Here is an 18,587-nt window from a genome sequence, read left to right as displayed (position 1 = left end):
ATAATAACTAAAAACTGTTCCTCAGTTGCCCATCACTTGCACAGACAAACAGTGATACCATCCAGTCATATTTTTAAGTATATGGCTTTGTTCAACTGAGGGTCATAGGGGGCTGGAGGCCATCCCAGATGACTGTGGGCAAGAGGCAGGGTACAAACACTCAGACAGTTTTTTTTTTTTTGTGGCTTTTTTTTCCAGCAGCTAAAGTTGCAGACTTTTTCAGACTTATCTCAATTACAGTGAAGCAAGAAAACACAGGTTCCTGAATCTGAGAACATAGAGGACCACCAGGTATCAAAAAGGAGGTCTTCTACGTGAGTCAAAAATAGAATTTAATTTCTTCTGTATGAAGAACATAAAGGCTTGTAGAACAAATCATCAAGGCTCCAGCTGAAAAAATGAAAAGAAAAAAAAAGGCTCTTTGGTGTGACATTAATAACTGAAAATTCAAGCTTCTTCATTGAGAAAGATTAAATCTCATCTGAGATTAGTGTCATCAACATCTACACGCACCAGTTTCCTAAAAGCGGCGACTGAAATCCCCTCATGTGATCTGAGGAGCACCATGGACCAGCTCCTCATGTCAGTCAGTCTGCCCCCTGCTGCCACTGTGAGGTACAGTATTTGCTTTGCAGAGCTGATGACCTTTCACCTGTCGAGCTGTTCACTCACCTCTCTGGAGGTAACCTTAACAAGTGTTCAACCATCAACCAAAGTAGCTGATGATTTATTGGTTTACAAATGGGTCACAGTTTTGCACTTTTACTTTTTTACAGAAACTGGCAAATTATTATTATTATTATTATTATTATTATTATTATTATTATTATTATTATTATTATTATTATCATTATTATTATTACTGTTATTTGCATGTTAAATGTTTGTATGTTCAATGCCCCATTTCTGTCTATTCTTCTGCAACACAACCATTTCCTAAAAACCTATAACCAGTCACTTGGCATGACAAAACATCCAATCGACTGATGGCAAAGCCAATATAGTGGAAATAAAACAAACATCCCCTGTTTTTCTACTTTAATTTAAAGGGTAAAAATAAGTCCTCTTAAAGAGTTAAGGAGGATATCAAGATACCAATCTGCCAAATAACATTGGTTTTCCATAGTAAAGGAAACAATTTAAGAGAACTGGGATGTAAATATGTCTGTCATGTGTGCTTGTGTTTCCATGCATGTGGGAAAGTTCAGCATGTTTTTATCTCTTTGGGGAATCTCGGTCAGAGCGAGAACACTAACTGGGAAGTGTTGTGCTATTGTCAGCAGCTGCTCCCACACACAAATCACTGGAGCCCGCCTGACTCCCACTTTTCATCATCTAAATCCTGATCTAGAGGTTGATTTCCAACTGATATCCAATGACACGGTGTGTCCCCTGTCCATTATCTGTGCGCAGAGCCCCGATGATCAAAGTAACAAATGCCAGACAGACCTCACGCTGCAGAAGAAAAGAAAACAGAAAAAAGGAATGGGTGTGGGATGTCGAGAAAAATGCTGAAAACTTCCTAATGGCAGCTCGGGCAGGAGGCCAGACAAGAATGCCTGCAGACAACAAAGCTCAGTCAGAGCGTGAGAGATAAAGACAGGAGCGAAAAAGGAGAAGAAATGGACACAGAGAGGGAAAGCACTAATAAAGGAGTATAAAGATTATCTGCCACATTTTTCATGACACCTGCATCCCTTCATAAGTGCTCATTAGCAGTCTGACCCACACTTCAAGGAGAGAGCTTATTTTAGACAGAGGAGCAGCAGCAGCTCTTCATACAACCAGGGTCATTTTGCACATTCACTTCGATGACTGAGATAGCCGCAGTCAGCACTATTACTGTATTGATTCATGGATACACCCAGATGCTATAGGAGGGAGTGGCGCTGGTTATTATGGGATTAAATGCAAGCACACCCACTCAAGCTATTTGGCTGCACACCATCCCAAAGGAATGGGCTAAACTGGGTTTTGTCATAGTGATGATAACATGTAGTGGCAACTTTATGGATTTTATAACTAACCCTGATTTGATTTACATAATCAAGCTATATTAAACAAAGCATACAGTTCTCCTCATCCACAGGAACAGAGCATGGCTAACGCAACTGGTTGGTGAATATTAGACTTTAGTTTTTCAGACAGACTGATAAACAACTTGCTGAGATGTGACAAAAATAACAAACATCTTCTATACATTTTTATCCAAAAGGGTTGGAAGCTAATCAAGGTGTAGTTAAATACGCAATTAAAAAAAAAAAATGTAATGTCCAATTTGCAAAGCATGAATGCACAATGCATGAAAACAGTTCATCCCAGTTCAGTCAGCATTGCAATGTTACACAAAGTCATATGGCAGTAATAATAAACCTGTGACATTTCGTATAGTATAACATTAACTATGTCACTTTCTTCAAAGCCACCATTAGTCATTAATTTCTGATGACAGAAGAGAGACCCCTCACTGAGTACTGAGGTCAGTCTACACCTGCTGATATACCTAGATTTCCATTTCTTGACCTGGTTGCTCACCTGTCCGTGGAACCTGTCTCCACGTGCTTCCTGAGCCAAACTGCAGCAGTGTTAGCTTTAATACAGGCCATAGCGGGGCAGTGAGGCAATGCAATGCCACGTGACTAGAGCATGTGACAGAGAAATCAAAATATTTTTATTTTTGATATTTTATGTGTGCTAAATGTTTATACTATAGGATAAAAAATGCTTTATATCTATGTTTGACATATTTGTAAGGTTATGAAAGAACTTTATTTGATTAATTGAATTTTATTGGTGGGAGGAGCTAACATTTTACTGGGCATGCAATGTAAATACTTGGATATTGTTATGAGATTTTAATTGCATATTCTATTTTTTTAAAGCTACTTTATTACTTCTGTCACTGCATGAACATTCTCAAAAGATTTCTGTCATTTATATGCATTGAAATCAACTGCAGCGTGGATGACCAATATCGGCTGCATAGTGCAGTGGTTAGCTCTCTCATTCCACAGAGACAAAGTCATGGGTTCAAATGCTGTTTGTGAGTTTGCGTGTTCTTCCTGTGTATGCATGGATTTCCTCTGGGTACTCTGGTTACTTCCCACAGTCTAAAAACATGCATGTGGAATTACAGCGACACTAAGGAACTTTCAGTTTTCGTTGATTTTGGCGGCGCCAGTGGACAAAAGTGGTAGTGTTTAGCCTGAACGAATACCACAGTTCCCATGAGGACTAGCGCGTGGCGTCGTAAAATGCTGCTCCCGGTGGCATGCTGTCGGACTGAACTCGCCTACATTTGTTTCCAGTGGCTGTGTGAAGGACGGATAGCGTCGAGGTAATGAATCTAATGATGGCTAAACAATGTTATATCATGATATTGAAAATAAACGTTTAACTTTGGTAAACGTAACTTTGTTTTTGTACCGCTTTTCCCCCCTCGGAGACCATGCCGTAAAGCACTTGGAGTTTTTTAGTGTGCAGGGTTCCTACCACCCTCGTCACAGCTGTTTAGTCCAAGTGAAAGCAATACTGACGCCCTCAGCCCGTGACAGAGGGGTCATTCAACTAGTTGTAAGTCGATGTATCATCACAAAAGATATTAAAATGTTTTATTAAGGTTGAAAAGTTTGTTAGTGTCGCTTTAAAGGTGCCCATGAATTTCCCTTAAATGTGAATGTGTGGTTGTCTGTTTCTGTGTGTTTACACTGCTGTCTAACATACAGGGCAAATCCAGGCCAGATCTAAGATGTTCTTGACAAAATTGTGGACATTTTATACCACTTAGTGCTATTGATAATGATATGTTAAGACCAAAATTAATACAATTGTTGATCTGGAAGTAAAAGAGAGAAATGTAGAATTTTCCACAGTCAGATATTAAAGCATTGAAAGTGCCAACAAGTGTGAGGTTATAGTTCTATGAGTTTCAGGAGGCGCTTGCACACATTTTAGCACACATTCTATGTATGTTAAGTTTCTGTTTTAAACTGTATTTCATATTTTTGTCTCTCTAATTTCAAATTCTGCACTTTTAGAAGACGAGATGTTTTCCTTCGGAGTGCTGTTTGAACAATATGCATTGTCAGCCTCCGTTTATTCTCACTTTAGACATTTCCGGAAGTCACACAACAAAAACAGGTTTAAAGAAAAGTGTGTTTTAATAATACAAGGTGTTCTTAAACTCCACTTTTAATTTGCAGAAAAACGCCACTATCAGAACTGATGAGGTCATTTACTCTCAATTCAGGACCTGCAGGTTACAATGCGTTCACTCTGGTGTGCAGTTTGTGTATGATTAAAATTACATCACAGTCATTAAATGAAACTGAATTTGCTTTTGTAGTATGAAAGTGGACTCTACAGAGATTATATTTGTTTAATCAAATATTTGTTTCATGACTCCTAATGACAAAACAGGCTTAATAAAGTCTTAGCTGTTCAAAGCGTTGTTATGGAAGCAGATGGTATTAAGAATAACAATATAGTTGTGCAATACGGTGCAACTTTATCTATAATTAACACATATTTTCAATTATTCAGAATATGATTATCTTTAAGAACTTGCTGCAGGAACAGAGACAGAATAAAAGCAGAGCGATGGTACCTCTTGCTGGCCGCTAGATGTTATTACATAAAAATTTTCAACAAAGTTTATTGAGGAATGTATGGAGAGTACAGTAGAAATAACTTCTAAATATTTTATGATCACAGGAGCAGAGCATCCTGAATCATTAGTGACTCCACCCACCCAGCAAACAGACAACTTAACCTCCTGACCTCAGGAAAAAGGCAACAATATGCCTAAACCCTCATGCTGCCCCATGCCGTCAGACGGGACTATCCATTCATTCTGTTTCACTATTTAACCTGGATTCTATATTTTTAGTTGTTTTTATTCTTCTGTGCTCACATACGCTGCTGGTATTGAGTGACACATTTCATTTAACATTTGGAAGCATGGAAATGACATTACAGACCAAGAACTTTATTACAGAGGGAAATTCCATTCTCGAATTTCAAATCTCATTATTTTCAGTGTAGTGGTGATGGGGGCCATAAGCAGGCACGCGCGCACACACACACACACACACACGTACACAGACACACACACACACACACACACACACACACACACACACACACACACACACACACACACATTGTTTTTGCTGACACTGAGGTTTAGTGAAGCAACAGGCAGGTTGAGGAAGGTAAACACTAAAAATAGACACAAATATAGAGAGTGAAAATAAAAATGATCAAAATACAGATACATGAAAAATTTGTACTCCTAGAAAACAGCCAGATTAGACCAGAAAGTCAAAATATATTCAATAATTATGAATTAAAATAATGTAGTGTCGAGCAGCAACTCCAGGCAGGAGAAACAACTTCTCTCTGTCACTGGTTCTTTTATTTTGTAAACCACACCGGCGGGAACACACAGACATGACGGCTCGCAGGCCCCATGTCATCACCATAGGGACCCCACCCGCTCACAGTCCGACACATAAATCACATAAAATAACACAAAATGAACTCTAGAACACAAGAACAAGACACTTAACCAGAACTGTTAATTACATAAACAACACGAACAGAAATGAACACTTCAACGGCCCAACAGAAGTCCCTCCCATCATGTCTCGCGGCATATGGGGCACACAGCGACCCCCCTTGGTCACTAAAATATAATGAATTGACTTTACTGTAGAGTTACATTCTATGTCAAATAGTGCATAATTTAAGAGGGTTTGAAACCATTACTGATCAAATACAATGACCAGGTTAAGAGTGCAAATCTGGACTGGATGCAACACTTCCAGTCACTTTAAGAAAAATTTAGCAAATCTGAAAAAGTAAAAAAAAAAAGTATTTACATACTCTGTAATGTTTCAAAGGTTGTTGAAAGATAATTTATTCCTGTCATTTTGCTATTGAATACTGATGCTGCTTTGAGACATTTCCCCATAAAAAGCAAAAAGCCCTGAGTTCTAGTATAAAGTCCTGCAATGCACCTCCCAGTTTATCATTCCTATCAGAATATTTGTCCACCCAGGTTTCGAGAAGAATGCAGTGTCAGCTCATCATCACATTAGGGTTTTTTTTCCGTAGGAGGGGTTGTAGGGAGGCTGGGCGAGCTCGTCTGACTGCGGTGGCTGGAGGGGGTAGGTGGGCTGTCCGTCACTGTAAGCAACTGGAATGTGGGTCGAACTGGCTGAAAAGACAGAGAACCAATATTTATCTTTTTGTTGTTGACAGAAATCAAAAGTCTGTAAGCTGTAGTTGAGAAATTGTCCAAATGATTTTTTTTTAGGCTGCAGTGTGAAGTGAAAAAAGTCTGAGGGTTTGACTCACGGCACAGACTTTGCATGTCCTCCCTCTGTATATGTAATTTCCCTATTTTTGTTTCCACTCTTCATTTCAGACAAAGAGTTTGGTTTGACACTTAATCAAGTTGGCATCTTGTTCAAATGTTTGTGTTTTCTTTGAAGCTAAATTGAAGGACGTATTACATTACATGACATTGTTCTGATTTATTTAAAGGTGTAATACAACATTTTGATTTCCGGGTGGATCACCTAAATAATTGGTGGGTCTGTTTGTCAATCATTCTGACGAGCTGCTTTCGTAAGGCGGTTCTCCGTGCTTGTGCCCAATCAGCTTCTCCCTTTTGCGCATGCGCATTCAGAGTGTTTATGTAGCCGGTGAGCTTCTGAGCTCGTACTTACCGACGGCGAGTCTGACATAATGAAACTGTAGCTGTTTCGGAAAAAAAAAGCTTCATTTATGAGCGAGGCGGATCGCAGAAACTGTACAGAGCCGTGCACGCCGGAGAAGAGGAGATCGCGCTCGTACACTTCCGCGTTTCCTGGGAGAAGCAGGAGAGCCGGGCGGATGGCCTGGCGCATGCGCGTTGTTCAAAAAGTGAGTAACAGACGTGGGGCTTCGTCTTTTCGAGAAAATGTTGTATTCCACCTTTAATTGAGATCAATGTTATTTTTTTAGTGTTTCTTAGAATTTCATCAATGCCATAGTAGCATCGATGGGTGAAAAATACATAACTAGATGTTTTTGAGAAAAGTTGAATTTTTAGATTTGGTGGAAAATTAGTATGAAAATATTTATTTTGACAGCATAGAAATTCATGAAATTACTGTAAACTGGCATTCCTTTAAAGGAAATACAAGCGTAAAGATGAGAGCAATGCGTTCAAATTACAATAAACATACATGTTGCTGTGTTTGTTCTCGCAAACGGTAATGGATCAACAATAGGGTATGTTAAATGTCAAACTGTTTAGCAACTTACTGCTCTCCATGTATGATGCTGGTGGTGCTAAGGCCATGGGTAGGCTAAATTTCAAGCACGGGCTGATAGCCAGGGTAGGTTGGCTGGCCCGGGCATGATGGTTCACTCGGGCAGGATGGCTGATAACCAGATGGACCCACTGACTGCTCAGGCGAGTGGACTATGGTGGTTGTCACAGCTACAGAAAGTATATAGACTTTACTTATACAGTGCATTTTACCTGTTGAACAATCTAAGCATGGCTGTTGCAAAAAATTGAGGAAGTTGCTGAAATCATGTATTACTTGGTCGTGGACGCCAGCGTTTTCGACATTTGTAGATAACGCAGCAGTGAGCTTCACAGCAGACGAAGAGAATCACGCAGAATAGGAGTGGAAGAAGAACTCCTAAGACAGTTCCCAATATCAAAGCAGTGCGCCTGCTTTTACTGAGGGAGGAACAGTAAAACAAGAAAACAAAATATGGATGAAAGTAAAAAATAGTCATATTTCTTCTGTTTGGAAATGAAGTTACAAACCTGTACCTGTCAGAACAGTGATTCTGCTCCTCCTGAGTTATCCGGTAACTCCAGTCGCTGCAACAGTACCTCTGATTGCAGTCTCCACAGCAGTACTTCACACCACATTGCTCTGAATCGTGTTTCAATCCATACTTGTCAACATAGGTGCTGCAGTAATCGGCTGTAAGTAAGGCAAACATCAAAATATGAAAGACTTGAGTGGTGCGAGATTAAACAGTACCTGCCTGAACATTCATTTGTGGGATGAGCGGCAGAGTTGCGGCGTATCTCTATGTGTATTGCCAACACTGAAACAATACCAATAAGCTTTACTTTACTGTGGTTTTGACAACAGAAGTCTGGTGAAAAAAGACTTGCTGCCAAAACTTATTTTTTTAAGAAGCAGGAGCATCAGCATGTGTAAGAGCATGGCACCCCCTCTAGCTGTCTGCTAGAGGGGGTGAATAATAATCTACCAAACTCATGTACTTTAGAATTTGTGCTCAAACCAACAAAAACAAACTATGCCCCGTGATCCAAATATGGGTGTAGTTGGCAAAGTGAAGTGGCAAGGCCCTGGTCCACTCATTATGACCCCAGGAGGCATGCACTTTGCCCAATGTAAAGTCGAACAGCTACAGCCTATGGACAGTAACATCCTGATGGTGGACAGTGTTGAAACACCTAATGTTCCAGCCAGTGTACTGGTTCCTCTTGTAGTGTTATCCCCCTTGGCCATGGACACTATCAACTTTACTCTTTTGCTTCAGAATGAGTCAGAGAAAGGTACTGCACTCCCCACAGGCACAGTTCTTGCCCAAGTCTGTTTAGTGGACACGGCCACTGAGCTAAAGAAAGGCTCTACTGTGAGATAAGTGGACCCAAAGTTGTTTAGCTTTAGTGATTCACCTGTCCAAGAAGCATGGAAGACCCGATTAGCAACAAAACTATCCCAGAGAGCTAATGTTTTCTCATTAGATGAATGGGATAAGGGCTGTGCAAAGGGAGTGGCACACCACATAAGGCTCAGAGATTCTCGCCCTTTTAGGGAGAGATCTTGCAGGATTGCACCTGCTGACATTGAGGATGTGAGACACCACATCCAAGAACTGTTGGCTGCCGGCATCATAAAAGAGTCCAGGAGCCCTTATGCATCCCCTATCGTCATCGTGAGAAAGAAAAGTGGCAAAGTAAGAATGTGCATTGACTATTGGCTACTCAATTCTGGAACCATTCCTGACCGGTACACTATGCCTGGCACAGATGATGTCTAACAGGGAGCAAATGGTTCTCTGTTCTTGACTTGAGAAGTGGATGCTACAAAGTGGAGATGTCAGAGAAGGACAAAGAAAAAACAGTCTTTATTTGTCCCCTTGGCTTCCTCCAGTTTGAGCAGATGCCTCAAGACATAACTGGTGCAAAAGCAACCTTCCAAAGGTTATTGGAGAGAGCAGTTGGTGACATGAATCTGATCCAAGTTCTGGTGTACTTAGATGACCTCATAGTGTTTGGAAAAACTCTGGAGGAGCATGAGAAGCGTCTCCTCAAAGTATTCAATCGGCTGGAGGAGCGTGGCCTAAAACTTTCACTTGACAAATGTCAATTCTTCAACCTCGGGTGGGGTTTTTGGGACACATTGTCTCTGCTGCCGGTGTAGCAACTGAGAAAGTGAGTGCTGTCTCAAATTGGAAGAAACCAACTGACTTAAAATCCCTTAGGTCATTCTTGGGATTTTGTGGTTATTATCGGCAGTTCTTAGAAAATTATTCTACCATAGTCCACCCTCTCACGGAGTTGACAAAAGGGTACCCGCCTACCCAACAGAAGCAAAAGGCATTTGCTAAAGAAAAGAAATCCAGCTACTTCAAGGTGTCGGAGCCTTTTGATGAACGCTGGACAACAGAATGTGATGAAGCATTTCGCTGCATCATCGACAAGCTCACACATGCACCTGTATTGGCTTTTACAGACCCAACAAAACCTTACATTTACATGTAGATGCAAGCTGGAATGGGCTTGGGGCTGTTGTGAATTGGCAATACGCTGAAGGACTCCGTCCTGTTGCGTTTGCAAACCGTAAATTGAGTCCAGCCGAAAGAAATTACCCAATCCACCTGTTGGAGTTCCTAGCTTTAAAATGGGTCATCGTCGACAAATTCCATGACTACTTGCACTGCACAAAATTCACAGTGAGAACAGAACAGATAACAATTCTCTCACATATGTCTTGACCACAGCACGACTTAGCGCTGCGGGCCATAGGTGGCTAGCTGCACTTTCCACCTATGACTTCAGCATTCAGTACAAGCCTTGTCATGAAAACGTTGATGCCGTCTTACTGTCAAGACACATGCAAGATGATGATGAGGGCTGGGTGGATGTTCCCCCTTCTGGAGTTAAGGCTTTATGGCGTCAGATCACTGCAGAAACTATCAGTGATGATACAGGCAGATTTGTGGATCAACTTGGGGCTTCCCTTGATGCTGTTCCAGCTGCTTATGCCAATTTAACAATGAGAAATATGAGCCCACTGAATCAGTGGAGAAATAAATAGCTGCCGGAGGCTCAAAGTTCAGATTCTGTCATTTGTGTTATCCTGCAGCAGGTGAAGTCAGGGAAATGTGTCACAATACCCAGAGGAACCAACCCTAGCTTGGCTTCACTTCAGAGAGACCTCCCAAAGCTCCGCATCAAGAACAATCTCCTGTACAGAAAAACCAGAAGACCTTGTGGAAAAGAGGTAAGCCTGCTGATCTTACCTGATCTTTACCGGCCCATGATTTTCAAGCCCCTACATGATGATACCGGTCACATGGGCATTGAACGTACCACGGAACTGGTCAAAGACCGATTCTATTGGCCCAAAATGTTTGCTGAGATTGCAGCGTATGTCCAGCATTGCTGGAGGTGCATAGTTCGGAAGACTCTTCCCCAAAGAGCTGCACCCTTACAACACATCACAAGTACTGGACCCTTAGACTTGGTGTGCATTGATTTTCTTTCTGTTGAGCCTGATTCCAAGGGCACTGCAAATGTATTGGTTGTTACAGATCATTATACTAGGTATGCTCAGGCTTTCCCAATTAAAGATCAGAAAGCCCTCACAGTGGCCACAGTGACTCTTTGAGAAGTTTTTTGTTTATTATGGCCTGCCAGCCCGCATACACTCAGATCAGGGGCAAGACTTTGAGATCAAAACTATCAAAGAGCTCCTTACCATGTTGGGCATTCATCAAGGACCTCCTCTGATCACCCTCAGGGAGATCCTCAACCTGAGAGGTTCAACTGAACCCTCCTGTCAGTGCTAGGCACCCTTGATCCTGGTCAGAAGCACAAATGGAGCCAGCACATAAGTGACCTCTTGACTTATGTGCTAGAAATGATGCTACTGGGTTTTCACCTTACTTCTCATGTTTGGCAGAGAGGCCCGATTGCTAGTAGATCTGTGTTTTGGCATACAGTCAGATGAGGAGGAGGGTCTAAAGTACAACCAGTATATAGCCAAACTGAGAGAGGAGCTTCAAAATGCCTATCAGCTGGTGACTGATGTTGCGTTCAAAAATCAGGAGAGAAACAAAAGAAACTAGAAATTGGCACTCAGAGAGCGCAGACCTCCGCCACAGCTCAAATCAGTCACCAACAACCGTAAGAACACCATATATAATCGCACATCATTGTTATTGGGGGGGTGTGATCGGAGCAGAGCGCTGCAGCGTGCGGTGCCTCTCTCTGTCGCCCTCTCTCCCTGTGTGTGTGTTTATCTGAAAAGGAAAACCGAAAAGCGACATAATTTATGTTATTTTACTTAATGTTAATTGGAAAATTGACCGGATTCTCTCGTTTTTTCCGTTCCCGACTTCCTGTGTGGTGCGATCTGCTCTGTCCAGCTTTACAACTGGCAGTGCACGGCGCGCAGCTCGCGGAGAAAATAGAGAGGAGCAGAGCGGCCGCGGTCCACGGTGCGAGCCGGTACGGACGCCGCGGTCCCCCACGTCTCCTGTATGAACCGGCGCTTCCCACTTCCGCGTCAGAGGCGGCACGTCCTGTGTGAACCAGGCGTTTGTCGCCCCCTGTCGGCAGTCCTGCCCAACCATGTGAAAGACTCCTTATCTCTCAATGATAAAGAATCCTTTAAAAAATTCCTGGATCCAGACAGTGATCGGATCATCACCAAAATTTAATCAATTCTAAGTTAGCCCAAGACCCACCTTTCCACAAAGTTTCATTGCAATCCATCAATTACTTTTTCCGGGATCTTGCTAACAAACCAACCAACCAACAAACCAACCAACAAACCGACATGATTACATAACCTCCTGGCGGAGGTAATTATGATTCTGGAGTCAGAAATCAGATTCTTGAGGAAGGAGATTGTGTATTGGTCCGAAAACTGGGACTTACTGGCAAACACAAATTGCAAGACAGATGGAACTCAGTCCCATACAAGGTCATTGCCAAATTGCCTAATCTCCCAGTCTACAGAGTTAAACTGGAGAAGGGGACAGGTGTGGTAAAAACAGTGCACAGAGACCACTTACTCCCCATTGGTCATTTAGTGAGACTATCTGATCACACAAAGAAAGAGACACAGATAAATTAACCACGGACAAGGGCACAAAAAGCCAAAAGTGATCAACAAAATGTGTCAGACATTGCAGAACACGGAGTAGATTAATGATCATCTGAATCTGAAGAGGAAGCCACATGCTCCATCCCTTACTTGCAAATTGCTGCTGGTAACACCCAAGAAATCAGGTAGGAAAAATTGCCTCTACCGGATAACTTACCCTCTACTGGTGATAGCATCATTCAAGACTTACCAATTGGGGAAAAACAATTGTCTGAACTTCTTTTGACAGTGGTGCTTGGAAAGGGATCTGGAGATTCACAACGACACCCTGTGGTGGACACAGAGTTACAGTGTGTTTCCATCGGACGCGACGTGAATTTTTCGCGCGATGAGATTACATAAAAAGTCATGACGTGATTGTCACGCAATCTTGAGCGGCAGGCGGCGGAGGGCGAGCGATGACGCGACGAGCGTTTCCAGCGCACTGCCACTCGCCGCTTCATCGCTCTGCGCTTGTCGCTCGAGTTGAAATAATTGAACTTTTCAAGCAAATTCACGCCAGGACAGCCTATCAGCGTGGAGGTCTTCATGGACATGCTGACGTAGGGCATGTAGGACTCTGACCACGCAAAACAGTTGGCGTGATGCCAAGGCGAGCGGCTTGCGGCATGCGCAATCTCATTTGTTTACCGCTTCTGCTGGAAACGCAGCGTCAGCCTTAAGTAGCACTGGAACCGGCCGTTGTCCAGGCGCAGCTCCTGCAGAAGACGGTGGAACTCACCAAGCTCATACCGTCTCCGTAGGACAGCATGCAGCCTGAAGCGGCCGCAGCTGGAGCTGACTTCCCCATGCCAAATACAGAGCAACGATGGTGGCAGGCGAAGCCATCTCAATCTCAATCTTTATTTGTGAAAGCACTTTTCATATTTTCATATTCATAAAAACAACGCAAAGTGCTGAACAGTTAAAACAGTCATAAAAACAAAAAAGAACAAAAACCGCACCATTGATCAGAATGCGCACACGCGCGCGCGCACACACACACACACACACACACACACACACACACATACACACACACACACACACACACACACACACACACACACACACACACACACACACACACAGACAGATAGACAGATAGCCGGATGCACACAGGACTGTGGGACAAACATCAGAAGAATCCTGCCCACTGCTGCTGTGAGGAGATGGTGATGAGGAGGGCTGTGATGTTTCACAGGATGTTTTGTGTTGCATATTTGTACCAGCGTAACGCGTCGCTCAAATGAATTCACACACCAGCAATAAAACTCGTGTGTCTAGCGCGGCGTGGTGTAATTTGTCACGCGAATGCAGTCGCGTTAAACGCGTCCGGTGGAAACACACAGTTAGTGGAGGGAGATGTCTCGATCACCAACACCTCGGCTGTGGATGCAGATTCATCTCATCAGCTCTGAGCTGAGAGGACAGTGAAGCCTGTGTTATGCCTCAGTTATGATGAGCTTGGTCAGCCCACTGACTGGCCTGTTTCCATTTTGTACAGAGGGATGCTGATTCAGTTAAGTTATTGAAAAACAATCTTCAGCAGCAAAGCGAACTTTTGTGATGACAATCAACAGTTCTGTGTATTCTCTTTTGAGTGTGATGCAGACATTCAGACATTAAAGCTAGGGTAGACGATGTTGTCCAAAAGCACTTTTTGTCATACTGAGTGAAATGCTCCTTGCCCCCTGGGAGAAGTCAATACATTATGTGTACGGAAAAAGGTGCGGAAAAAGTCTGACAATTGTAGCAGCCAAAGGACTGTAAAAACTCCGACCAATTGTAAGGCGCGGACCGCTCTTAAGAAACCAATCAGATGCCGTGCTCCGCTGTCTGAACAGCCCCGTCTGTTCCGCTCCGTCTGTGTGTGTGTGTGTGTGTGTGTGTGTGTGTGTGTGTGTGTGTGTGTGTGTGTGTGTGTGTGTGTGTGTGTGTGTGTGAGCCCGCGGCGCAGATCGGCTCACAACTGCCTCTCGGTAATTACATCGTGCAACAAAGTATCATAGTATTGTGTGCAAAGCAGTATTGTGCAAAGCACACAATACGAGGTGACAGTAGCTCAGGTGGTAAAGCAGGTCGTCTTATAACCAGAAGGTTGGTGGTTCGAGCCCCGCTCCTGCAGGCGTAAAACTGTCGTTGTGTCCTTGCGCAAGACACTTCACCCACCTGCCTAAGTATGAAAGTTGTGAGAGTGAATGGTTGGTGGTGGTTGGAGGGGCCGATGGAGCAGATTGGTAGCCTCGCCTCTGTCAGTCTGCCCCAGGGCAGCTGTGGCTACAGCAGTAGCTTACCACCACCCAGTATGGAGAGAATGAATAATGCAATGTAAAGCGTCTTTGAGTGTCCTGAAAAGCGCTATATAAAACCAATGCATTATTATAATAATTATATTATTATAACCCCTGAGGAATTTAGCATTTCATATTGTTTTAGGTTTTTTTTTATAAAGGAAATTCATTATGTGTACGTTGTAGTTTCCATGGAGAGGTATTTATTATATTATATATATTTTTTTTTTTTTGAGTGTGTACAATGCAAAAACCTAATGCTCTGGAGTTCAATTAGCACTGCGCGATTCACGAGCTATGATTGGTTGTGGAGCTGTCATGTTAGTATTGGGGTTTCTGATTGGCTGGGGGGTAGGTGCAAGGTGATAGTGGACACCAGTGAAGAATGGTGTGAGGGAGTTGGTGAAGCAGGCTCGGCTCGACTGCGGCGGCACTTCCGGAGGAATTAACGGTGTAAAGCATGGCTTCAACCCAAGGATATTGGGCTGAAAAGTGGCCACGCTTTACCTGCTACAGTGAAAGAGACTGCAGCATTTTGTAAAGTTTTAAACGGACATCCAGAGAGGACTTTGTTGTTGAGTTAGCAGGCTATGCTAACTGCTTCAGCAAACTACGGAGAGGCAGCCAAGACAGCGCTTCAGGTGACCCGGAAAAGCCTGTTAGCTCCTCTGGCGGTGAGGGAATCAGCAAGATTCCCACGGTGAACATCTCTCCTACTCTTCTCATGCTGCTTCAGCCAACATCTCCACTCCAAGCTGTCTGGAGGTGAAAGCAAAGACATTCTTCAAAAAGTGTGAGTACTGCAACCTCCTCTTTCGCTCAAGCTGCATAAAGGGCCTCCACATTTTTTTTGGCTCCCACATGCCCCAGCGTCCCACAACTTAAAACTGTTCAGGAATGCACATTTTGTGGTTTAAATTGATTTTGTTTGGGGAGCTGGTTAATTTTATTGCCTGTTCAATTCTAAAGATCCAGTGAGTGTCACGAGGCGACAGTGTGCATTTTTTGGGGGGTTATCACATTTCCTTGTGAATCAAAGAGAGTCTTTTGTTTACATTTTATTTTATTTTTTTCAATCAGATCATTTACAATTTAATTCTGTTTAATACATTTAAAAGTATTTTTTCTAAGAACCTTGAGTGATTTATGTTTAAGGGGTTAACACATCTAAACAAAAGGGAAAAGATTTAAACTCGAGGCGCTGACCTATCAAACGGGGGTTGAAGAAGCGCTACATGTTGTTTATCTTGCGCAGTCACTTTAGCTTCTCAGTTTCTTACCAATGGTTCCTCCTTAACAGGAATTAAAAATTAAGCCTATCTGTAATATATTTATTGCAAAGAAACACTTTTGTAACAGACTGTTGCTGCAACAGCAGCTGAACAAACCTGACAGAAACATTTTGCTTTCACTTTAGAAGATGCAAAGATCTGTTGAAAATAAAATAAAATGAAAGACTCACCCCATGCAAGAGGGACCACCCCCACACAAAAGACACACCAAAGAGTGAACACCACACTGGAGACCATGACTGCTGCCAAGTAGTGTCGCAAGGAAATGAATGTGACTTTGAAGTGGCTCAACTGTCTCAACCTGTGCTTCTGTAACAAGTAACCCGACAACATTCCTCCATGGGAGCGATTCATCATGGCATTAACATTCAACAATCAATTGAATTGAACTGAAAGTCCTTTATTTGTCTCAGGGGGGAATGCAGTGTTCCAGCAGCACAGCGTAGAATAGAAATGTGAAAATTTACAAAGCCCATACATAGAAAACTTGAACATAATTCAAATATAAATTTACGATAGATATGATTAAATAACAGATATAAACTAACAGATATACACTAGCACATATAAATTAGATATAATTTAAATATACATTTAAGACAGACACATATGTACACTATAGTAATAATAACATAAATCAAATCTAAATTAAATATACATTTAAGATTGACACAGATGCACAACATAACATATATGAATTAAATATATTGAAATATACATTTAAGACAGATATCACATATGTACAATATAATAGAAAAATGTGAGAAACAAAAAATATATACACAGGAGTTTCACAGAGCTGAATGGGTGATGGATGAAAGACATGTTGCAACATTTACTCTAACTGTCTTAAGCCTCTTTAGTCATTCAAATCCTTCTGCTATCCTGATTTAAAAAAAACAACAAAACAAACATTTTAAACAGATTATAGTAACCTGGGGGTCGCTGTTGTGCTCCGCACGCCGCGGGGCATGCTGGGAGGGGTTTGTGTTTGGGCCGTTAGGTTCCATTTAAGTGTTTATTGTGTTCATGTTGTTTCTTTTTGTTACTTGTGCTTATTAGTTTTGTTCTTGTGTCCCAGTGTTCATTTTGTCTTATTTTCTCTCGGACAGTGAGTGGGTGGGGTCGCTATGGGGGTGACTCGGGGCCTGCAAGTCACCATTATGTGTGTGTATATTCCCAGTGTGCTTTTCAAAATTAAAGCCATGGAGAACAGAGAAGTTGCCCGTCACTTCTCCAGCCTGAAGTCGCTGCTTGACGCGACACTGGTGTCAGAAGTGAGATGGCGTATGCCCGACTACAAATGGAGAAAGACCTGGAAGAACTTCACCAAGCTGTTGACAGGGGGCTGAGCCGCCTCTTGGGTGAACTCTCAAGAGGGAAAGAGCTGGCCAGCTGAGAGCATGCTCCCGCTAGCCCTGACAGCTCCACCACACCAAGAACCACTGGCGGCCCGGTGGACTACGGATGGCGAAGAAGACGTCGCAGCAGCCGCGGCTGCCGGCATGAAGAATGCTACCATCGAGCCCGAGGCTAACGCTGCAGTTAACATCCAGCCGCCGAAAACCGAGAGCGGGAAGTCACCCACCGCCGAGCGAAGAGTGCCTGCCAAGCTGCCCAAGTACGACAGAGAGAGAGAGCTCGCCCCGTACCTAGCTCAGACGGAGCTAGCAACATGGCGAAATGGCTGGAGCCACACTGGTGGGACGATGTGGCCATGCTAAAGGGCTGTATTTGTCCACATTGACAACCATTACTGCCATGCACTGGTAGACACTGGGTCTACCATCTCGCTAGTGCGCCCCGGTCTCCTTCCTGGCACGACGGGCCGTCTCTCTACAGCCTGGGCTGCCACCGACGTCCAGCTGATGACGGTCTCTGGTGAAAAGATTGGTATAGGTGGGAAGAAACCACGGGCAGTCCGTGTGGGCGAGCGAGAGGTGAGACATGAGTTCTGGCTTGCTAACATCCAGGCCCCGTGCATTATTGGGTTGGACCTACTGAACTGCTCGAAGGTGCAAATCAATATTGCCAAAGAAAGCATCATCCTGGGGTCCCGCATCTTTAAGCTGTGGCAAAGCCAGGAAAAACACTGCACGAGAGAACGAGAGGTTGACTCCACCGCCGTTGCGTGAGAGGGTCACTCTGCTGCCATTGATTTTGTTTTATTTATATTTTTGTTGATTTTATTGACTTTTCCAAAATTATGCAATCTCTTAAGGACATGTCAAATCACCATACACTCACTTTGTCAAGAGACGCTATGTCCTTTTAGTTTAAACATCTTTTACAGTATTCACAAAGAATAAAATAAAGTAAAATAAACAAACAAAAAAAACAAAACAAAACAACGAACAGCAGGTTTGAACTGGGGTGTAAGTAAATAATTTCCCTCATTTATTTGTAGACCTTTACTTTATACACTTAATATTATCTCTCCCTCTCCTAATAATTTGGTTACTCCTCAATAAAACCTGACTTATGTTTTTTAATGTACTTATTAAATTTATCTACATCTAATCTAATTGACATGGTAAACTTCTCCATATTATAAATATTCAATATTATATCTATCCATT

The sequence above is a fragment of the Salarias fasciatus genome, chromosome 5 (assembly GCF_902148845.1).
Source record: "Salarias fasciatus chromosome 5, fSalaFa1.1, whole genome shotgun sequence".
In the NCBI taxonomy this organism is placed as follows: Eukaryota; Metazoa; Chordata; class Actinopteri; order Blenniiformes; family Blenniidae; genus Salarias; species Salarias fasciatus.
Note: the sequence above shows the minus strand (reverse complement) of the source record.